Genomic DNA, 25210 nt, shown 5'->3' with positions numbered 1-25210 from the left:
GTTTGAAGTAATGACATATCTGTATAAAGGAAAGCAAAGATATGGCCAAGGTCACTCTATCCCAACCTACTTAATAAGAATCTAATTCAGACTGAGCACTTTCTGTAGCATCAATTTGCCCAACCTATTATCCAACGACAGTATTGGGTACTTTTAGTTCTTCCTGCATTTACAGGGTCTGTGATCTGCCATTGTGGCTGTGAGAAAATACTTGGACAGGAAAGAACATGAGTTCACAGAGTCATTGATAGGTCCTGACGTGGAAGGGACCCACAAGTACCATTGATGTTCAACACCCGGCACTGCACAGGACAGCCCTGAAAATCATAGCATGTGCCTGAAAGCATTGTCCAAAACCTTGAACTCTGGCAGGCTTGGTGCCGTGACCACCCCACTCCCTGGGGAGCCTGTTCCAGTGCTCAGCCATCCTCTAGGTGAAAAACCTTGTCCTGATGTTCAACCTAAACCCCCCTGACACAGCTTGAGGCCATTCCCTCAGTCCTGTCACTGCTCACCACACAGCAGAGATCAGTGCCTGCCCCTCCTCTTCCCCTCAGAAGGAAGTTGTGACTGCAATGGTGTCTCCCCTCAGTCTCCTCCAGGCTGAACAGACCAAGTGTCCTCAGCCACTCCTCATCCTGCTTCCCCTCAGTGCCCTTCACCCCTCCATGCCCTCGCTGGACACTCTCCAGTGCTGTCCTTCTCACACTGCAGCACCCAAAGTGCCCCCAGTGCTGCAGGTGAGGCTGCCCCGGTGCAGAGCAGAGCAGAGCAGGACAATCCCTCCCTTGCCCGGCTGCTGATGCTGTCCCTGATGTCCCACAGGACACGGGTGGCCCTCCTGGCTGCCAGGGCACTGCTGGCTCATGTTCAGCTTGCCATCAGCTTGCCCAGGGCCCTTTCCACGGCACTGCTGTCCAGTCTCTCATTCCCATCTGTCTGTACATCCAGGGCTGCCCCACATCAGGTGCATAATGTGGCACCTTCCCCTTACTCCTGAACTTCATGTGGTTGGTGACTGCCCAGCCCTCTCTGCAGGGCCTCCCAGCCAGAGCCGACAGCTCCTCCCAGTTTTGTATCATCTGTGAACTTTGTATCCCTCCCAGTCCTGCCCCAAATAATTTCTGAAGATGCTGAAGAGCACAGAGCCTAAGGTGGAGCCCCGTGGAACCCATCTAGTGATCAGGTCACCACTCTGATGTCACCCCATTCACTGCAACCCCTTGTATCTGACCCATGAACCAGCTGCTCTCCCATCACACGATGTGCTTGCTTATCCAGCTGTGTGCTGGACATCTCGTCCAGCAGGACACTGGGAGAGACAGTACCGAAAGTTTTACTGAAATCCAGAAGGATTACATAACTGCCTTCCCTTGATCAGCTAGGTGGATTATTTCGTCATAACAGGAAATTAGGTTTGACAAGGAGGACTTCCTCTCATGAAACTGCGCTGGATGTGACCAATGACTTTGTTGTTCTTCAGGTGTTTTTTCAACAGCTCCTAGCTGAAAATTTTACCAGTCACTGAAGTGAGGCTGACAGGCCTCAGGTATTTTCCAAGGAACACACTTAGAAAAGGCAGTGAGATACCTGAGTATCAAACTCTTGTTTTCAGTCACTGCATGGAGCAGGTGCAGTCTGTCCAGCAGACTGCCAATGCAACTTCAGGAAACTGATTACTGTCTGTGCACATCTAGTGCCATAGGGGATAACCATATGGAATGAACACAGCAGGACAAAGTGATCCATGGCCGAGGGTCTGGAACAGAGGGCAGTGAGTTTCTGGGGCAGCCCAGCAAATCCCCAGCCAAAAGACTGATCTTGTGTAATAAAAGGACACTTCTATAGCAGTGTGTCCTGAATTGTGTTCCTGCATCCATCTCTCTAGTATCAGGAAGATACTTTTGTATGTGTCCCAGGCAGACAAAGAGACACAGAAGACCCTACCTGTGCACACCAATCTCACCACTGGGAAGACATCTATGTGTCATATCCCAGAGACTCCTGTCTTGCCAGATCTGCTTGTGACCAATCAATGCTAACATGTTTTGTCCATCCATCCAAGCCCTGGTCTGTCACAGCCCATCCCAGATTGTGTCCCAGCGCTCAGCAGCTCTAGATGGATGCTGATGTCAAATACTGGAGATGTTGCATGGTCAAGCTAGAAATGGTACTTGGCAGGAGACTGCACTTAGGAACAACTGAGTGGCTGGGAAAAAAGACAAGTTCTGGCACTAAGTTTCAAGCCTGAGCAATGATTGCAAGATCAGGCTCTCAACAGGCAAAGTGAGGCCTTGAGGAGACTGGAAAAAACAGGTGTATAATTATTGTAGTTAATAATCAGACTTAGTTGCACAGGAACTACAAGCATTAATTTCTTTTGTTTTAGAGGCTGTGTTTCTTCACTGCTCTGACCCTTCCGGTTCAGCCAGAGAGACTTTGAGACCCACATCTTCCCAGATGCCCCCTGGGAGGTGTTATTCTGCAGGGATCAGCAGGGGAGGCCATTTCTCACAGCCCCTTGCCCTATTCCATGTTCCATTAAGCTTCTTCAGTTCATTTTTTAAGACCTGCTGACATCGCATTTTACCTCCTGTCAGCCTATAGCGAGGTTGTAACTGTGAACTTGTTCAGCAAGGTCAGGAACCCAGTGCCCCTTCCTCCTCAGTTTGCACATGCTATGTGAAACGACTCCTCTGATTCCTGTTCTTGCACTGAGATGGGTCCCATGTTTATATAATTACCCTCCAGAATAATCTGCTTGTTCTGCCTGTTCCTCTGAGCAAAGGTTTGTGCATGCAGGAGGGAAGGGCTGGAGCTCTGTTTCATGTGACTTCCACGGAGGTAATCCTAATGACAGCTCCTCACCTGTGCAAGAGTAAGGAAGAGAAAACTTGTAAGAGAAATCCCTCTTTAAAGATGCCAAATCTCTGAAATTCTTTAAAGGTTTAATTTTATTATCTGCATTTACCAAATCTTGGTTTCAGTTAGGGAATGCACGAATATTTTCTAATGACTTCCCTAGCTTTAAAAAGAAAAGTTCAGGGATAGCCATGCAATTAACTGTGACTTAGACATGTTTGCATAGCAACAAAAGCCTGCTAGGGAAAAAGTTAAATTTCTACCTGAAGGAGAGTGTTTGTATCGATGCCTTGTTCAAATGTGCATATAAATTGTTTTGACACTTTTTGCAGGAAGGAAGAGAGGTACATGACTATTGAAATAGCTCTGTGTAACACAAATCTATTCACATGTAATTGGATTGCCTCACCTGTCTCAGACAACAAAAAAAGGCTGATAAAAACAAGCCTTAAGTGATGGAACAGATTTACACTGAATTTGATCTCTCCACATTCAGTAGTGCTGAATTCACCCTGCTGCACAAAAGAAACTCCCAGCTATTACAGGAAGGGGAGCAAGAGCAACGTGTATTAACAGGAATTGCTTTTACAGCAATGCCCTGCTTCCCTCTGTCCAGGCCATTCCACAGTGCAGGAGCAAGGGGAGACTGTTCCCATTTAGGCCAAACAAAGTGTAAATCTCCTAAAAACTGCTCTGCTTTGCACTAAAATGGTTTCAGAGTCAAAGTTTTGTGTAGCTGACATCTCCCATCCACCACCATGACAGCTGTGGGGACCTTCAGTGTGTTGCAGGGGTTATCCCCTGTGGTTCAGGGGAGCACCCAATGGATGGATGCCTGGAGGCTAGAAACCCTCAGCTCATGACTATGAATTCTCACTGTGGTCAAGTGCACTTCTGGCTACTATTTTAATTACCAGCGCCTATCCCTACCTTGCTACCTAAAGGCTACTCTGATATTTTAATCTACTTTTTTGGATTTCATTTGGTCTGCCTCCATAGACTTGGGACCTGGCACAACAGTAGGAGGAGCTTCGTGTTCAGTCAGACTCAAGCTTCATCTCATTTCAGACTCCATCTTTAATTATGGCTGATATCAGCTTTTCAAGAGAGGCAATAGGAACCTTTTAGAGAGGCATAGGAACTTTTTACCTATGGGATCTGTACTTGAGACAGGAGAGCCTGCTCACTGGCAGTCAGGCTTGGAAGGCATGCTTTAAAAATGTATTTGTCAGCAGTAGCTGCAGCCACTCTGGGTAGCCTAATGTCCATATGCCACCAAATCTCACTTTGAACTGTATTTCTTGATTCTACATTTTCTCTCTGTCACTTACACAGGGGTCTGAAAACATTTGCCTTACTGTTTTCTCCATTTCTCCATTCCCGCATTTACCAGGACTGGCAGGAGATGAAAATGTACTGGGTTTTTCAGAACAGATCCAAAGTGAACAAGTGCCTGTGTGTGTCCATATAAGAAATTCAGCTCCAGTTAATAAAAAAGAGCAAATGCCACGCACATCACTGTGGACTGTCAATGACTCACCACACTGCTCAGAGCAAAAGAAATTCAAGAACAGTCCTTGTTTCCTTCTGCTGCCAAGTCTGTGCCTCTGCCCAAGGGGAGAAGCCTAGTTAACTGCTGACACCAACTCTTAGTTGAGGCAAACCACTGTGAGCCCTTTCCTAGGCAAATGGGAAAACCCATCCAGATACCTACCTGCTTGTTTGTATTTGCAGGAGCAGGAGGAAGGCTTGTGCTCCTTGCCTTCCCAACCTTGCTTCCAAGCAGGGAGGAGAGGAAAAAGGAAGGCAGAGGGAGCATAGGAAGCAATTACATGTGTTCAGCTGAAGCATATAATTTACTCATCTTCTGATTCCGTGCTACAGACCTGTTGTGCAGTTTCCTCCCCCTGTCCATTAATTGAGGGCTAAAACCAGAACTGCTGTTTCAATGGGCAAATCACTGGCTTGCTCACATGTGACAAGTGCCTGCCTTTCCCTGCTTTCATTTTTCCCTGGCAGATCTCCTCCTGCAGCACACACCCTTGGGACATCTTGTTGGAGCTGTACCTGCTCAGGTGCCTGAGGACCATGCTGCACCTATTATTATTTCATAACTTGCAGTGAAATTTTTGAAATATCCCTCTGGAAGTACATGCATGGCATGCCACCTAGAAAATCAAATTGCTGAAAGAGTGCCTACTGTGAGTGGCATGGTGAGCCTGGGTATTCCCACCCAAGCAGAAGGAAAGGTACCATCCTTTGCAGCCACAGCTTGGGACAAGGCCAGACATTTTGGCTTGATCTGTGTCTCTCAAAGCACACTAAGCATCAGGTCCTGCTGGAAAAGTTAATTAATTTGGGCTTTGACTGACCTACTTGCCTCACCAGTGCCATCAGTTGTGGTTAATGTCTCCCATAGTGAGATCCTTCCTACTTCTGCTCCTTCTCTATTGTACAAAGCCAAAACAGCTGCACCTTTTTGCATCACAGCCAAGAAAAATAACAACAAACCTGGTGTGGTTCAGAGCTCAAAGTGACTGTTGTGTAAGATTTCCCATGGCTGCACCTTCATCCTCAGTGGGCAGATCTCTGCTGCCCCATAGCTCCTTCCAGAAAGCAGGATGAGCACACAGGGAAAACATTGTCATCACTTTTGTCACAGGGGGCATTTAGACAGCATGGTAAATGTTTTAAGACTGGAAAGATGGAGCATTTCAGTACAGAGAGAGTGAGTGTGAGAAATGCTTTCATGGGCTGCCAAGTGCTGAATCACAGCTGTGGATGTACCTCCTAGAAGCTGCTGGAGATGTCCTGTGAGCAGCCCGTGAGCACTCAGTGCATGTGCACAAACACACATGCACATGCAGACCTCTCACATGCACACAGCCCCTCCACGTCTGCCTGATGTGCCTTTCAGAGCTGGCAGCATGGGAAGAGAGAAGGGATAGCTGTGCTTTATAGCAAAGTCCAGAGAACAGGGTTTCTCTGTGGGAGCAACAGAGGACATAATCTCCCAAAGAAGGTAAGGTCCTCATTGCACAATGCGAAAAAGAATTTGGAAAAAGACAGTGGTGCGATCTTCTCAGGGCACTTACCAGTTTTCCCTGGTGGAACTGCTCCCTGTGTGTTTGCCCAAATGTCATTTCTCATGTAGTGTGCAGTGCAACATCAGCCACTCTTCAAGCCCCAAAAAGTCTCATTTCAGTGCTCATTCACTGTCTTGCTTTGGTTTGACAGGTGCCTTGGAAAAGTAAGCTGCTATAGTAACAGTAAGGATAGTAGATAGTAACTTTGCAGGAATTTTAAAGTGAGCCACAATCTGAGGCAGTTAGCAATTGACTGTTAGACACTTGGCTGAGAAAAGGCTAGAAATGGCTTAGCAAAGTCAAAGAGACACCTGCCCCCCAAGTACTAGTGGAAAAAACAAAGAGGATCACAATGCTGGTCACATTGCCTGGTGTGTGACCAAAAGATAGATGCTCAGTGACTTTGCTGATGTCTGAGGCAGAGGAGGCTATGCAGACCAAGATCCTGCTTGGTATAGTCACAAGACTGGATTAAATGTCTTTCTTTTTCTTTTTTTTTTTTAGTTAGGGACTTTACTGTATTTAAAACAATCATCATAGGTAAGTGAAAAGCTGATAACTGAGCTCAGGGTGTGCTCTGCTTTGCAATAACTGAGCTGTGGATAATTACAAGATTACCCTGGGGGGGCTGCTCCTTCACTCAGATGGATTTGAAAGCCAAAGCTTTGTTGACATGGTGTGATGACTTTTTTAGGGACACAGTCAACCCTGTCTTTCTGTCTTCTGTAGTTTGGTCATATGGGGCTGTTAGCTGGAAGAAAGGAGCACAGCAAGAACACTGTCAAGTGTTACTTGCAGCTAAGTTTCTGCTACATCAAGTTTTTGAGGTATCTTTTATGAAGATGGCTATAAATAAAACAACAATTTATTCATACTGAAAGAACACACGGGAAGGTAATTAAAATCTCCAGAGAGGGAGCCTGAGATTATGATAAAAGGGAATAAAAATTAGGAAATATCCAACAATGACGCCTCAAACATGTCAGTCAAAAACATTAGATGAAAGAGAATTTCACCAGTTTCATCAGTCACCATCAGCAGTAAAACGCCTCCCTCTCCTTCTGTCCTATGGAAAAGTTCAATCCATTCGTTTTTCAGACGCCTTCTGCTGAGATCGATGGCGTGCCTGGAATCCTGAGATTCCGGCGGTTTCCTGCGCGGGGGTTTTGAGCTCAGCCGCGCACCGGGGCCGGAGCAGCAGCAGCAGCAGCAGCACGGCAGCTCCGAGCCCGGGGCACCTCCTCAGCTCCGCTCCCGGCGCGGCTGGAGCCCCGCTGCCCGCCAGCTGCCCGCCCGCTCCCAGCCCCGCTCCCATACCCTCTGCCATCCCCGCTCCCGTCCCGCTGTCCGCCCCGCTCTCATCCCGGCTCCCATCCCCGCTCCCATCCCGCTCCCAGCCCCGCTCCCAGCCCCGCTCCCATCCCGCTCCCAGCCCCGCTCCCATCCCCGCTGCCAGCCCCGCTCTCATCCCGGCTCCCAGCCCCGCTCCCATCCCCGCTCCCAGCCCCACTCCCATACCCGCTCCCATCCCCGCTCCCATTCCGGTTCCCAGCCCCGCTCCCGTCCCGCGGTGGCCGAGCCGGCGGTCCCCAGCGCCCGCAGGGTCCCCGGCAGCAGCGCGGCTCCACGGGAGGGCACTCTGGTTCCACGCAAACCGAGCCGCGGGAGCATTTGTCTTTCTTTTAAACAGGCATTTCAGCGGTGACAGGTAATTTGGCACATTTCTCGCTGAGATGTGCCAAATGATTTGGCAGATATTTCGCATACGTCTGAAAATAGGAGCACCTGCTGCTGGCCTACGGGGAGGCTGGAGATGAGGGGGATTTCATTAGTTGTTAATTACAGGCCCTGCAACAAAACTCTCACATTGGGTGCACCAGCCAGGCCCTGCAAAGAGAGACCCATCTGCCCAAAGATGTACAGAGGCACTCACTTGAAAAAAAGTTTCCTCCCAAGTGCCAGCATCTTTTCAGCCCTCTAGGACAATTCCATCACTTTGTAATGATGAGGAGTGTGACTGATCTGGTTTGTCAGTCACACCGCATGACTGCATTTGCATGACTGGCAGATAAAGGTAGATCTGATGTTATGGGGGTAGAGAAGCTTGTGATACCTCTACATCCTGTTCCAGGAACATAGTTTTCCTTTTTATGGTCTCCTAAAGGGTCTGCTGAAGTTTAAGCTGGCAACAGGGAAGAATCACTAACAAAAACTTTACTAAAATACGAGCAGAGAGAATACAAAGGAATTTATGGCAGAACATAATTGTGAGTACACCAGACTTCTGAAACCAATTGATTGCCTAGAATTCATCTCAGACAAAATTTTCAGACTAGGAAAAGAACTAGAGAGCTTTCAGAGATTGAAATAGGTAACAATAACGTGAAACATATATAAAATACTAATGAAAATTATGCATTGAAATGTCTTTTTACATGCCCCTTTTCCTGATGAAGTAATTTTTGGTTTCAAATACTAATTAAAAATAGGACTTCATGCAGACAAGTCGGGTCTATGTGTGAATAAGCATTTTGGCAACTGTAATCACATAAATTGGCAGAAAACTGCACTGATGTCAGTCCAAACACAGTGCAGAATATGAATGCAATAGCAGTTTACAAAGTTAGGCAGGTTTTTCTCCTTTATTCCTGTCTCCAAATCTACAGGGCAGACAGATGGCCAAAGCTGGATTATGTTTTTAACTAACTGAACTTCAGCACTTGCCGCTTTGAGTCACAGTTTTGGTCCTGTATTAGAATCCCATTAACTTCACAAATGGTTTGGAGGAGCATTTGATTTTCTCATAATTGTTATCAGCCGCACCTCCAGTAAAGTCTAATGTCTTTATTTAATTATAAATATTTATTAAAAACCAAACCAAAGCTAAGAATCAGCTGTACAGAACACTAGGGAAAAGGAGAGCAGGAAAACAATACCCATGCTCATGTATGAGGTTACAAGATGGAGAGGGTCCCTGGATGCAGCAATCCCTGCAGGGTCCAGACCCTGCAGGACCATTTATGCTCCTAGTTCAAACAGGACCACTTCCAGTAGAATTCCTCATATTTTCATGCCACATCTGTTCTTTATAAATTGCTTGCTGACCCAGAATGTCTTCTGAGAATATCTACAGAAGAAATTTTTCAAAAATGAAGATTTTCATCAAAGCAAGCAAGCATGCAAGATCAAATGAAGCATCTTTGCTCATTTCAAACATTTTCCTGTCCACTGGCAATGATGAAGTCCTGTTCCAGCAAAGACTCAGGCTCATATTTGCACCTCGGCCCAGCACAAAGAGCACCTTGAATACTGGTGAAGGGCCATAGAAGGGCTACACTGGACATCTCTGTCTGCTCTGAGTGTCTCTTGGGCTGCCAGAGCTGACCCCAGGAGTGCCCTGACAGTCCTGGGCACTGGGCATCCTTTGGGGACTGCCTGGATGAGGGATGGGATGGGAAGGGATGGGACGGGATGGGCAGGCACTGGAGGACTGGCATTGCACTGCTGTCCCCGACAGTCCTTGTTGATTTTTCTAGGGTGGTTCCCCCTCTCTGTTCTCCTTTTTATTCAGGGAGCACTGAAAATCCGGGCCTATAAATCTTTCAAAACATATAGTGGCAAGCCAGATGCAATTTCAGGCTATAACAATTTTAAATAGCAAATATTACCAATTAGAAACACTGTAATTATGTTTAATCATTTAAAAAGTTAAAAATAAGGGATTAGATGCTGTCTATGTGGAAAATCACATTTATTTCATTAATTTTACAAGATTTAGAGTTTATGTAGTCTCAGGCCAAGCAAATGCCTTGAGCCAGCCACTGAAGAGATTAAGAGCAGCCCTGGGCACAAGAGTTAGATCCCCAGTCTGTCCAGACAAACTCTTGGTGCAAAAGGGATTCTTGGAGGAGTACATCAAATGAAGTTCACTTTTAGTTCAATAATAGGCTTCTAAGAAGATGCCAACTAGGTATATCCATCATTCTTGGGTTCATTAGCTTATTTAATGTAACAGATTAAAAAAAGTAGTCTGCAGGCAAAAAAAAAAATTCCTCTTGCTCCAGTTCATTCATATCACAGTTGAGGTTTTGAGGAGACAGAAGTAATCTCCAAAGGCCAGAGCAACAAAACTTGAATTTCTTGTCCAGTTTTGTCTTGGATGCAACCTGGCAATTACTCTTCATGCTCTGCTTCTGCTGTAGGTTAGGTAGGTAAGGCAAGGTAGGTATCCAGGACTTGTAGTAGACAGCATATGGCAAAAAACCACAGAAGTGTAACTTCCTGGTAGTTTGTGATGAGTATATATACACATCAGTTACTAATACATTTGACTGCTCTTTGAATATAGTCTGTATATTTTTTTTATTTTTTATTTCAAGTTTTCATGATGACCAGAAATTGATACATTTGTGAGGAATCTGACTGGCAGAGCTTTAATTTTTTTCAAATATTAATTTTTAAATCATTGTTTTTGCTCCACTTTGGAAACAGTGAATAAATGAAAATTAGATCTTTTTAATTACAGCATCTGGACTTGAGATTTTGACCTTGAGGCAGTCACAAGGAATGGGTCACCTGCACCATTTTGCACATTTCCTTTGCATTCTCTCTCAAGCAGGATTGTACATTTTCTTACTATTTTTCTTCTTGATAAAATCTCTAGACTGATACCAAAATAGCTAGAGAATACTGCCTGTTGAAGCTGCATAACTATTTGAATTTCTTTTTTCTCAGGATAAATTGTGAAAAGTGACATTGAATTAATCCATTATTGAGAACATCATTAAACTATAATGAGGACAAAGTGGTACAAAATGCGTTCATTCTCACGAATTCTTCATGATTGTAACCAGAACAGCTAATGTACTTTTTACAATAAAAATGTAATAGTGGCAGAAGACATTGTAACTTGAATTGATTGTTGTGCCAAACTTAGAAATCAAATTTGAATAACAGACTTGTTTTTGTAGAAAAAAAGTATCATATGAAACTACTGTAGAGGTACCAGAAAGATACTGATCTGGTTATGTTGCTGTAGAAGGGTAGTTTCCTTTTTAGAGACAGGATGAATTAACAGTTGTAAAAGAAATATGAATCTGGTCCAATGTTTAGTAATTTTAACACTTTACAATCTTGTTAAATCTGAAGCAAGAGTAAGTCTGAAGGGGAAAGAAAATCTGTAATGATGGATGCTAATAAATAAAACACCCAGCCAGGGGAATTGGTCCAAGGAAATTCTCCGTTTGTCCATCCCTTCAGGAACTGTTTTCCTAGCTCTCCTGCGGAAGAAATGGTTGTGAGCGCTAACACCCTCCATCCACTCTTGTGGCATCCCCAGCCAGAGCAGCTCCTGGCAGCAGCCTTCAAGCTGTTTCACCGCTGCTTTAGCACAGCACAGCTCCAGGCACACTCTGCCTGATGGTGCAGCACCGCGTCAGACAGCTCTGCTTGACCCTGTGCGCCCTGGAGCGCCCAAGCAGGGACTAAAGCACCACAGAAGGACACTGCTGGAGCTGCCTGGCTTCCTCATGGGACAGCCACTAAGGACACCTCTCACTGGGCTTAAACCACAATCATGTTACTCTGATGCCTGTGTGCATGCAGGCTCTGTCCGCCCTCGGAGCTGGCTTGCAAATTGACCACGACCCAACAGTATGTGCCAAAGAATCTCTGCCTGGGACAGTAACTCACAGCTCCTAATTTCTGTTGCCATGTTTTATTGCAGGAGTGAGGAAAACATCTCTGAGATGAGGAAGGAACCACATGGAGACAGAAGCAACTCACACTTGCCTGCTGGTATTGGGAGAGAGGTCCTAGAATCACAATGAATATAGGGACAAATCCCCAAACGATCTACTTCTATGACAATTTATTATCCACACGCATTGGGGCGCAGTGGGGTTTAACAGCAATTAGTCCATGAAGAGAAAATGACTTAAAATTGTTGACAGTGTCTCATTCTAAGAGTTTGGAAAATAAGAAGCACTTCTCACCCCAAACCATACAAGTGGAATTCATATACGTGAGCATGTATATATGTGGTTTATAACTAGAACTGGAAGGTGATAACTGCTTTATGGCAAAGGTAACGATTCTGTTATCATTGCTAAGTGGAAAGACAATCTGCCTGATGGTAAAAACCAAGTTATTCCTGCTTTTAATGCTGTTGTGAGTAAAATCCTTAATGTCCAGACTTTTAAAATGAAGCAGGGAGCTCAGCTGTAAAAGATGGCTTAATGATAAAAGAGGGTTGCAAACTGGCTTACAGTTACCCTTGCAGAGCTCCCATAGTGCCATTCTGGTAATGATAATTTTTTAGAGAGCTGGCCACCTCTAGCATTTAGCTGTGCCAGTTGTAATTAAACAAGTTAAAAATACTTTTTCACAGCTTATTCAGGGTGACAAATACTTCTTGTTCTGCAAATATGTGAAAACTAAAGCAGCTCTTCTCCCTGAAACATTGTTCCAAAGTACTGATTTCATTTTAATGAATAGGAAGAATTTTGCAGAATTTTCTTCAAATCTTTTTCATGCATTTCCTCCAAAAGGGCTGCCTTTGTTGTCCAAGTCCTGCAGCAGGGACCCACTCTACTGAGTCACTGCAGCCTGCTGACAGAACCCACTCCTGCTCTCAACTTGGCATCCATGTGAGCCAGTTGGTTCACAAAAACAAGTTTTCCTAATTAGCCATCTCTATTGACAGGCAGAGGTCAGCTCTGTTGTGAAAATGGTGCTAGACTAGGAAGGCCCAAATAATAGGACTAAATCAGTAAAGTAATGGTGAAAGAGAGGAAGTTCACCCCCCACAGGCCAGGCTGTGAGTAAAGCCTGATTTCTGCAGTGTGCGTTTTGTCAGAGGAAGCACAAGCAGCCTCACCAGGCCTGCTCAGCAGCAGGGTGGGCACATATGCAGTGCAGGAACCCTCACTCTGCCTTCAGTCACAAATGAGAAGTACACGTGGGTCCTTTGAAAATGGGACTTGCAATCAGACTGTTGGCAAGGTACACCTGAGACATTTACCTGATTCACTCTTCCAAGATGACCAAGCAGAGAAAATCAGATTTGACAGATCATGCAAGCCTAACCTTGCTGCTTCATGTGAAAATTGATTTCATGGCTCTCAACACAGCTTTCTGAGGACAGTCTTTATTGTGTACCTCTTAAGCACACTTCTATGGCGCTGATGTGTAAATGGCCAAGAGACAGGCATAACATTTCTGACAGACCTGTTGGATTCGTGCATTGTATGACAATATCATGACCAGAAAGGCTGCTCATTTTCTGTTCCACTATACATATCTGAATTGTTATTTTGTCCTAATTCTCTCTTCATTCACCACCCTGCAGTAAATTTTCCCTGTCAATGAAGTTCTTGTGTTTTGTGGTGTGTGTTTTTGATTATAATTTGGTCCTAGTAGTCAGTTTTATAACCCCTCCTATTTGGCATTGTTATAACATATTTTACTATCCATGGGTTGATCCTTTCCCCCCTGTGTTGTCAGTTTTGCCCTAATTGTCCATCTCACCAAAGACCTGCCCTTTTGTTCCTGTTCCTCCACAAATCCCTCCCCAAGCCTGCCCCTTTCTTTAGAAACTTCCCTATCAATTTTGTATCCTTTGAAACCCCACTGGTTTATTTAAGCTGTTATCCTCCCCTGTACCCTCCTGTCGGTTTAGAATTGTATTCCCTGCTTTGTGTTCCACCCCCAGTTTCTCCCAACTGGTTCAAGACTGTATCCTCCTCTGGAAACGCCCCTGTTTATAAGGTGATGAGTGCTTTTGATTCAATGTCTTTCTGTCCCTGACCCTCGGGGCAGTAAACACCTTTGGAAAACATACAGAAGACCTGTTCCTTGTCCCTACCCTTGGCACAGTCCTGTCCCCAGTGCAGCCCACCTGTGCCGTAGAGAGCTGTACCCTGCAGCCTCACCCCGAATTCGATGGCTATTTGGTGGTGGCCCACTCTTATAGTCAGTGTCAGGAGCTGGTCAGGCTGAAGAAATCCAGCACTGCAGCACTTTACCCATGAGAAAGCTTGTTGGGTTGGTTACCCCCGGCAGCTCACAACGTGCTGCTGTCAAGGTCCCATAGCTCTTGTGGCCAAGAGCTGGCAGGACATGCCAGCATGACACTGGTCGTGCAATGACAGCCCCTGTCCTGGATCACTGAAAGTTGCAAGCTCCATCACGCGGACAATCGTCCTGACCCCACCCTTATATTGTTGAGATGAAGCAGAAACCCTACCCTAAGAGACTCTAGTCCTTCAAGACATCCCCTCAGATAAATACCTTGTACCTAAGCAGTTAATTAGGTACATATCATCTCCTGTAAAAACAAAGGTCTTTAAGCAAATAAAAAACTTGCAAAAATAGGAGTTGAAAAGGTATATGTTTTAAACTTCCAGTGATAATTATTTTTGAAGCCCTGAAAAGTAGTTCATGTGTTGTATAAATACCCATCAAATATTGCAATTATTGTTTGCATCACAAAGGGTAATATGTTTTCTTCTCTCCTTTAGCAACATCAAAATAACAAAGTCCATCCCTTCAGATGCTGATGGCACTGCAGGACAATGGGAGTTGAAAGGAGAAGAGAAGAAATATGAGTCACATCAGGGTTCTCCGAACCCTTTATGTCATGCTGCCTGTTTCAAAACAAAATGGTTTCATAACCATATGGTTATGGTTTCATAACAAAGGGACATTTATGATGAATTGTTGCCATAATGTGTTACCAAAAGGCTTGCCAGGATTGGTGTGCTGTCAGTGGCAGCCATCCTACAAAGTACATCCCAATTCTAGTGCATGTAGGAACTGTCTGTGAGTGGTTAAATGGGGGCTATATGAATACATAAAAATGCTGTTGCTGATGTAGAGAATTTGGGTTGCAGTAAATAAAGCAGTCCCTTTAATCCTTTTACTTCCTAGGCAAATAGTATGAAAACCCATATGCATAAACATTAAATATGTCTGAATGAAGAAATACAGCTTGACCACAGGGAAGTTTGCAAGAAGGGATGAAAAAGGAGCTGTGAAACAGGGGCAGCAGGAAGGAGCTGTGTTAGACCAGTTATCCAACTCTCCAACAAGTTCAGTGAGGTCAGTGACTGCTGTTCATGACCCCCACAGCTCAAGCTGCTGTCTCTTGGCCACCTCTCTGGAACATAAAATAAAAGCCGAGTTGCATTGTGGGGATGCCATATCCTTGCTCCAGAGGCGCAGGAGGCATGTCTACCCTGTGTAGTCATGGAGCTTCCAGCCAGCTTTGCAGAAGGCACCACTGGTGATGCAGCTGTGGCAGTAAAGGAGTTCATGTGTTCTTTTGAAATCTATGCAGGAGATAAGGGAATATCCATGGGACTAATTTGTGTCAGGTGGCATCCATAAAACTGCAATGTTTGCAATGGCCAAGTTGGCTATTCTAAAGCTCTTTCAGGCCTGTTCATAGAAATAGAAGAACAAAAATAGCCTGCAGGTAGTTGTACTTTAGGGTATTCATATGTCAGTGTTTTCCAGCTCATAAATCATATAGCAGAGTCAATAGGAGGTTTGCTGGCTTGGCTGAAAGGTCCCCCATGTCACTCTCCCCCATTTTAATTACGTGCATTACAACTCAGCACTGTTTCATGTTGTAAACTGAAAGTACCAACTTTAACATGAAGACCAAAGAGAGGTATAAGTTAATAGTAGTTATATATAAAAGAGGTAATTTCTGTCCTCCGAATGAACCTGGAGAGCAGCTCAGTGCCCCTACTATCTAAGGGCAAATGGTGTCTGTCTTCTTTTTGAGGTGTTAGTCCTTTTCACCCTTAGAAGACCACCCTTACTACCACACTGCACCCTCTCCATGGTGCTCTCAGCAGAAAATTCAGTACAGGGATGCAGAACCAACTCTGACTCACAGAGAAAAGGCTGTGGAGAGGTAAGGGCTGAATAGGATAGGAAGGAACAGGGAAATAGAGAGTTGTGTTTGGTAAAGCTGGGCACTGTCCTGGTGAGGATGGTAAGGTTGAGCCACCATTCTTCAATCTCCAATGTGGGTAACAGATTGAAATGTGGCCTCTTGAAGGCCAGCCATGAGAAAGGTCTAGTTTCAGTGATAATGAAACTGTGGAGTATGTTAATTAGTGGCCTGCATGGCAACAGAGAAACCCCCTCCCTCAGCAAATCTGCAGGTGACACGAAATGGGGAAGATTAGCCTAGGCAGGGAAGAGCAGCACTTCAATAATCACCTTAAAGATTAAATACCTGAGGGTGTCAATCTAGACACCAGAGGTTCAAGCCACCAGTAGCCCCTGTGAAGCTTAGCCATGAGAAGCAGGTTTCTGGGCAGGACAGTCAGAAGCACAGCACAGCTGGGAAGTGCCAGGCGATGTCACCACCCGGCTGAAATGGACCAAAGGACTTGGAGTGGACTGCAGGTAGAGGCACTTGCTGTGAGCAAGGCCAGATGCCCACTGAGGTGCATCAGATGGAGTAAGGCTTTTGGTCAAGGGATGTTTTCATTCCCCTCCACTCAGTGATTCTGCACTCCCAGGATAGAGCCCAGATAAGGAGGGATTTGGAAATGGGGTCCAGGAGAAGGCTACCAGGATAGATATGACTGACAAGGAGAAGCCTGAGGAGCTGATATTCAATCACAAGAGAGTGGGCAAAGGAGTGACCACCTACAACAACTCAAAGGGAATGTAGAAACAAGAGAGAGCTAAACCCCTCCTGAAAGACGACACAGAAAACAACAATGGCTGCAAGCTGTGCCTTGAGAATATCAGAGTAGACATCAGGAAGATTTCTTTGCCAGGTGTGGAATTCAGCACAGAAGCAGGCTATTCAGGGAGGCTGGAAATCCTCCCTGAAGGTTTTCAGGACTGGAAGGAGTCAGAGATAAAGGGTGGGTAAAATGCAAAAAGCGGCTCTACTGACAGAAAAAGAAGTGAGTGTTACTTCTTAGTATTCAGCGTGGAAAACAGCTGTACTCAACATGATTTCACAGCTGGGATGCTGTACTCTAAAAGAAGCATGGGCACGTTGAGGCCACATCCAGCAAGGTGGGGATATGTCACAGGTCCTTCCACTGTGCAGAGGAGAATTGCCCAGCTCCCTGAGTAATTCTTTTCCTCCTGCTCATGGGGAAGGGTAAAAAGGTACCTGAGGCAAGAAGGAAAGGGATGTTTAATGAGAACAGGGCTTGACTCTGCTCTAAGCCTTTTAATGAGGTGCTGAGCATATGGTTCCCTCCTTTCACTGAAAAACAAGAAAGGCATGTTGATCATTCAGCAGTGCTCCACATTTCTGTGACTGTGCTGCAACCTGGGCAAAGGTTTGATCACTGTGGGGCACAAGGTGGAGCAAAGAAACCTTTGCTGCACCACCTGGTGCCCTGCAGTGATCAAACCTCTCCCAAGGATGTAGCAAAAAGCTGGAGCTGCTGGGACCCACAGCACATCATTGTCCCCAGCGTGATTCCATCTCTGCCAAGGACCCTCTCCCAACGTCCGAGAAAAACCACTGAGAGGTGTCCCAGCAACCAGGGGAGGGCAGTGCCTATGCCTCATTCCTGAAACCTCTTCCCAATGTTTAAGTTTAAGGTGTAAAGAGTAAGCCTGCAGCACCAGCTTGTGTTGTTTTGGTGTTTTGGCTGAGTAGATACACCATCCTACTGAAGCATGACTGAAGCAAGCACTGCACTCTGCCTGGGCCATGAACTCAGTTTCCATTCAACAAATGCATCCATTCACTGAAGCTTTTTTATTTTTCTGACTGGGGGAGAAAATCACCCATTACAGTGTACTCTCTGTGTCTCCAGGCTCACATATAATTTCCAGTAGTTCTCCTCAGCATTCCACATTATAAAATCAATCTCTATTTAAGTAACAGAGGGATATTTATTTCTTAATTTTTAATAATATATTTTGTGATTTGTTACAGCCCTCAGTGTTGTATTATTTATTTATTGTGCCTATACGGTGCCCTGCTACATGGTAATAGAGGAGCTACAGAAATTAGAAACCTAAGTAAAACCAAGTTCAATAATTTTGCTACATCTAGGACTACATCCAAAATTAACAAAAGAGCAAAACTGCAATGCAAGAGCAATACCATATTTTGTTCCCAAGTTTTAACTGACTCAGTGGAAGCAAGCTACAATACTCAGAAAGATCAATCATCACTGCAATAAAAATTAGAACTGGATCTTAACATGTATCCCAAGGTGTTTCAGAAATAAGTAATATGCTGAGGAGTTCTTAAAAGTTAATAATAAATTTGCACACAGGCTCAAATGAAACAAATATAAAGGCTTTCTTTTCGTCCCTTTCTTACATTCTCCCTGCAAATGTTGTTCCCTCTCAAAATACACTCAAAAGTCTTCAGTTCAGGGAAAAGAAGATTGATTTACCTCAAAAATGCCTGCATTCCCTAGGTGAGATCTCAGCAGCATTCATTTGGTAGCAAAGCTACCCACGAACTTCAGTAAGCTACAGTTTATTTTAAGGAGCTGAATTAATTTACCACTGAAACCTGAAAGCGTGAAAAACAGGGGTTCTGGGCCTTGCCTGCAATTTGTGCTAGCTCTAGGGAAGTCACGGTTCTACCTGCTCAGGCACAACAGCTGCAGCATGCCTGCTTCACCAGAGTTTAGCTGCAAGGAGCCCAGAAACCCCTCAGGCAGCCCAGGTCCACAGGCCCTGCTTTCCATGGGAACAGTGCAGTGATCACACTCCTGAGTGGCAGGGAGTGAAGAAAGCCAGATATAATGTGTATTTACTTACAATCACCAAATGAATCCCTGTCCTTCATGGTGCAGGGGATCTGGTACAGAGAGGAGCTGGAGCTGCCAGGAATCAGCAGTGTAATGACTTCCATTCAGGAAATCTTTACTGAACAAAACAGAACTGGTTCTGGTAGACCTGGTTCAAATTTCTCATGCTTTGATCACTCCATTTACAAACTTAAATATTTCTCACATCTTTCTGCAAAACTCCATGTCTCTTTCACTTCCCTCAAGATTGCATTGAAGAAATTTTTGGCTGATGGGTCTTCTTTCCATGTTGCTTCTTCCCCAGCTCCAAAATCACTCCTGTTCTGCAGTAGTACACCTTTTTTCAAGGCTATTTTCCTGTTGCTCTGATGCCTATCACTGCCTCTGAGTGGTGTCCCAGACACCAGGCCAGTCTTTGATAAATGTCATACTATGGCACTGTGCCTTTCACCCCACTGCCTGCTGGACTGCTCTAAGTCTTCACAGATGACAGTGAGGCAATTTAGATCCTGACTATCAGGCTATCTGGAGTGTTGGCTGAGCCAGCAGCAGAGGTGATCATGTCGAGCCTTCTGCTTTCAACAGCCTTTCAAGATGTTCTGCTTCCTCAGATGCTAGAATGAGAGTATGACAAATAACTTGGTGTAATTTCTGCTTTCTGTAGCTGATGAAATGGTAAGGGTCTAGGCAGAAATTAAAATCCAGCCATGAGAGACCCAGCAATTTCAAAGCCTACTTGAAACAGTTCCAGAGGGGAAAATGCCATTTTATTGCCCCCAGGACAGGCTGTCTGAATCATACCTAAGAGGAAATTCTAAGAAAGCAATCTTCAGATCATGGGTTTCTGGGGATGGTACCTCCATCACACACTGTGCAATTGTCACTGGCCTTGGCATCAGGATCTGGTTTTGTCTCACACAGAATAAAACTTCTCTAGTTTTAATTGGGAATCGCATACAGACAAAGCAAAGCAACCTGAGTGACCTTCCTAATTCGGTAGCTCACTGACCGACCTCAGAGAGCCAAGGCTGGTTGGAGCCAGCTGTGGCTTTTCAGCTCATCAGTGTTGGATCTGAGTCTTTTGTGGGGAGAACCTGAGCCTGGCTCTCTTCAGAGGCACCCCTGACTGTGTCCAGACTAGCCCAGCTCCATGTGAGCAAGGTGAAATGAATCTCCTGCTGAGGCAGAGTGGCACTGCCATTTACACTCTGACCCATGAATTTGGGCTGGAAGCTGAGAGCCTGTTTTGTGGGGAGAGCTTAGCAGCAGATCCAGAGGGTGGTGAGTGCTCCAGCATTTGGAACAGAGCTCATGCTGCCTCCCCAGGCAGTGTGGCTTGCCTTCTGGCACTGCAGTCCTCTCATCAGATTCTGCCACTGCAGGAGGGGCTGTAGCACACCTAACCAGACACAGCTGCTTCCCTCTTGCAGGGGGGTATGCCAGTGCCTCCTCTGCACACCTGCCTTGCACCATGACACAGGGCCGTAAGAAGTGTCCTGCTGGATACAAGAGACAATTCACCCCTCCCTGCATTGTGTCTTTGTGAGGGTTTGTGAGCCTGGCCATGACCTGCCTGTGCAGATTTCCACAGATTTCCCCAGAAGAGAGAGCTGTAGTGGAAGAGACTCCAGAGGGTACCTCCCTGTGGAGCTCTTCTGGCAGCACTTCTGGAATCTTCCATCCTCTAATTTGCCCAACCCCACATGGGGCCCACCAGCACGGTCCACTTCTGCCATCTCTTGTAGCAACACATTCCTACACACACCTTGTAGAGAAATGTTATCCTTCATCTGCTTTAAACTGATCTGGGTCTAGTGCTCTCTGTTTCTGGTTTTATGGGATTTGAGATTCAGTGAATCACAACATTGAAGTCACTTTATTGCCGCCTACATGGTTTTGTAAAGGACAGAAACCTTTTGCTTCTTTCTGTAGCTGCCAAGTAAACACCCTGAAACAATATTGAAGATTTCCATTCCTTTAGCTGCTTAGTAGAGCTTGGAAGCCACAGAATTCATTGCTCATGTAAGAGAGCAGCACATGTTTTAGACCTGGATTTTTGGTAGCAAGTGATGTTTTCTGATGGTTAGTTTGTGTGTTTCTCACAGGCCCTTTTCACAATTGACAGCTCTGCCTGAGGGAAAGGAATTAGCCCTCTTACATGTTTGCAAAAATACTGCCAGGTACACACCTGCAATTTTAGCTCAAATGCCTTTGAAAAATCATAGGTCACTTTTGAAAACTACCCATGATTAAGCTTACCAATAAATAATTTTCTTCTAATGATGTCTTGCTGTGGTTTTGAATTAATCATTCAGACACTATTCTCACCAGTGAGCACTGAAAACTGTATGGCACACTTGCTGAAGAGTACAAAACATTTTGATCACAGTCTTCAGAAAGTCTGGCCAGAGATACAATGGCTTCACTAACTACTCCATACTAACACACTCTGAAGAAGAGTGGGAATCTTTACCAATCTGCCCCAGAAATCGATATACCAGTTTCTTCCTCTGGAAACCAGACCAAATTAAACAGGCTGACCCCAAAGGGACTGCCTGCATGTTAATTGGCCCAAATTTGTACAGCACCTTGAGATAAAAGGTGTTATGAGGACTCTGGGAATGGAGCCAAAACGCATCTCCCTGATATAGCCCTGAATAACTCTGTGCAGGTCTATCACAGGAATGATCTTTCTATTCTCCTAAATCTGCTGGCTGAATGTGTTGCCCTATTTCATCTTAGTTGTTAGAAAACAACTAGCTCAAGGCCTTGAATCAGGAATAAATCAACCTTTTTAAACAAAAAAACATAGCACACCGAGTAGATCAACTGACCTTTAGCCCTGAACATAAAACTGAGAAGTACATTACTGTTTGTTTTGTGATGCACCAGGCAACTCTCTACTCCTTTGCCTCCTCATGTGATGCTCCTGGTGTTACTCTCAGCTACACTATCACAATTACCATAGTGATTCAGGCTCTGAATAACCTATAGGTTTCTTCTCCTGGAGCACCTTAAGATCAGGGTTGCTAATTTTATAGTATTTCAAAAGATGATTATATATTTATGCATTATTTATTGCACGAATCTAGCATGATATATTATTTACAGCAGTATTAAGAGCATTTATTATTTATTATGCTCCTATATTAATATATATTATTTCAAGCAAGAATTTTTTCAGCGTTGTTTGTTGATTTCAGCTACTGGAGTTAGTATTCTGCAGAGTAGACAGTACTGTCCTGTGGGCTGAGACTGCTGAAATCTAACTACCTTGGCCAAGAAATGCTATTCCTTTATGCCTGAGCATTATTTTATAACTCAGGAATGGATTGTGGTCAGCTCTGTCTGGTTATAAATGACCATGAAGAGGAATGCAAGGTATCTGCTCTCCTCCTCTATGCAGAATGGTTGTGCAGGTCCCATATACCAAATTTCTTTCCTCTGCCTGTGAACCTGGGCAGACCCACAAACTGCTGCAACTGCTACAGACATCCAGTGAGTTGCGGATACAGCTGTCCCCTTTGTTTTCCTCCCTTTGAGGGAAACCAGAATCATTCTAAATAGAAAATTGCACAAGCCTCAGCTGATGTAGACATTGGCCAGTTAGGGAGGTGATTTCTTGAAGTGACATTGGTATTGCAGAAAAAGCTCTAGCTTAGAGTTTATAGACCTTCACAAAAAGGCCTTGCTGAAATAAATTATTTTTGCTGGGGAATAGAACTATACAACAAAGACATGTCCAATCCTCTGTGGCTTAATCTCAGCAACTGACCTCTTGTCTCAGAAGTACAGAGCCTGAGTCGTCTGCTTCTGAGAAGAGCTACTCTTGGACAAATCAGAAGAAAATGTTCAAGATTGAAAAGGGCTGGAAGGCACTTGTAGCAGAAATAAGAATCCAGCTTGAATACAAGTTTTAAAACTGTCAAGATCACAGATCCCTCCTCAGGAGTGCTGCCAAGCTTCATCCTTAAAGCTTGGGGTGGACTTCTTCTGAAGAGTGTTCAGTTTTTAGTGGTCTTCAAGTTCCACCTTCCATTCCCACCCTGTCAAAAGCACTGTCAGACCACATCTACGTATCTAGAGCCATGTCCAGTGGTCTGATTTGCTTACATGTACTTGAGCTTGTTCAAGAAGTCCCTGTCCTGCAGTACGCCTCTCTCCTTCCAACTCCACCACCTTGGACCTAATTTCTGCAGGCTGGCATGCTTTACCTGCACCATTTTCCCTGACTTGTCATTGCGAGACAATCTGGAGTTCACTCAGACATTTTTCACTAAATGATGGCTGTTTGCCATGCAACCCTGACTTAAATTAGGAGATTAGGACATCTAAATCTTAAAAGACAGTAGGTTAGGAGAGTCTTAAACTAACTAATCTTTAATGAGAACATTTTCCCAGGCAGGTTTTAGATATTGTCTGAGGCTTCAAGGACTTTCATGACCTAAACTATTTGGTTGTCGCTATGTCAAACTTTCCTGAATCACCTTTGTCTGTGGGGTGTGCTATTTACGTCCTGATTTTTCATTTACTCTGTCTTTTTGTCTTTGGTCCCCCATATTCTCTTCAGCTGACTCTCTGATCCAAGGCCTCTCCATTGTGCCAGCTCAACTTCCCTCTCCTGATTTTCTCAGCTTACCTCACTATTCTCCTTCCTTTGTTTTTGCTGTCTGCACTGAAAACACTAAAACTGTCTCACTCCACCTCTGTTGACAAAACTGTAGTTCATACTCCTTGGTCTTCACACTTATCCTGACTCACTCCTACTAGAAGTGGTGGAAAAACAGCTATTTATCTCAATTAAATTGTAATTAGCATCTACCTGTCACTATTATTCAGTTTTCTCCAGTGTCTTCTTCAGCTACTTTCTATGCTATTTTTTCACCTGGTTTCCATGAGAACCATCTCAGTATATGTCTATCCTGCCAGACCTATATTTGGTTCCTGTCAGGAAAGAACAAATAATTTACTCTCAGGCAATATTTGAGGCTTCAGCTGTTCCAGCAACACTCAGAATATGGTGAGATGGTGAGAGTCACCTCATCAAAATGTATCCAGGACACTCCATGTGCTCATATTCTGCTATACCATAATAAATGGAAGTCTGTCCCATAGCACACTGTAGCTGTGCACCCAGCTTCAGATGATGAAAGCTTTACAGATGTGCCTCAAATCTCCAGCTGTGAGAGTGAACATGAACAAAGAGGATGATCTGGTTGAGAAAACAACTTCCTTTCAAATCTCACCAAACAGCCTGTGGGATGGGCAGCTGGACTTTAGATGTGATCCCTTCCTTCTGTTTTGTTGACTGGCCTTGTGAGAGCTCCATTTGGAAGTTCACTAAGTCATTCACTTGCACTTTCACTGAGAGAGTGAGAGGGAAGACATGGGACTGCTCTCCTCCAATGGGACATGTGGCTCCCTGGCATACAGAAGAAAAGGACCAAGCTTTGCAGAGGTCCCAGCTGAGTCAGCCAGGTGACTGGCAGCCCCTCAGGAGTCAGGGTAGGACATAAACCCTCATGGGTGGCAATAAAGCGCAACACAGGGATCTCTCAGTGCCCTTAAGGCAAAGAAACTGCAACAAATTAAAGATGATGCAATTTGTGTGAAAGACATTGCTGTATACAGCAATAAGAGAATTATTGCAGAATAATGCCATGCTGTATACAGCCACTGATTAAATTATACTAAAGGACTACTTACTTCACAAAGCTCTCCCTCACCACCCAGTAAGAGTATTTTTAAAAAACATTATCTGGGCTTGGCGCGTGTGAGAGCTCCTAAACAGTAATAGTTCATTTTTTGCCAATGAGTGCATCAAATCTTGACCACCTACAGCCTTATGACAGGACAAGCGATTATGTCTTTAAAACATGGTGGTTCAGTTGGTTGAGTATCCCTTTTGTGTGGAGGTGCTTGTTTCAGTTCAGCACCTGCTCCAGCTTAGGGAAATAGTCCTTACACTGTGGAGAGTAATAAACAGCTGACAGTCAGTATGTAATACTGCTCTATGCAGGTTTGTGAGATAATATCCTAATTTCATTTTATCTCTAGCATGAACGAGAATACATGACATAAGAGCCAGTGATGTTTGCACCAGCTAAATTGCCTCAGTGTAACCTTGTAAAAATCCAAAATCCAAGACACAACCATGAAGACTTTGACATGCTTAGTATAATTACTTATTCCATGTATGAGAGCAGTGTGAAAAAGGCAGTCAAACTGCAATTCCTGAGGAAGACAGTGGATGCATCTTCTTCAGCTGTGCTGCAATGCCGACCATGAACACTAGATAAGACAATTGTAAAGTACTATGTAAGAAAAAACATCACGTATTGCAATCTTTTTAGCAATACATAAAATTCAGTAAATTTAGCAACAGGTAAAATAAAGCAAATTCCCAACTCATTCACCATTTTTTACCCCACCTGGATCGAGGGAAAGGCCTCAGAGATTAACTCTCAAAATGTTTTATGAAAATAGACAAAAAGATGGTCT

This window comes from Zonotrichia leucophrys, chromosome Z, assembly GCF_028769735.1.
Source record: "Zonotrichia leucophrys gambelii isolate GWCS_2022_RI chromosome Z, RI_Zleu_2.0, whole genome shotgun sequence".
Lineage (NCBI taxonomy): Eukaryota > Metazoa > Chordata > Aves > Passeriformes > Passerellidae > Zonotrichia > Zonotrichia leucophrys.
Note: the sequence above shows the minus strand (reverse complement) of the source record.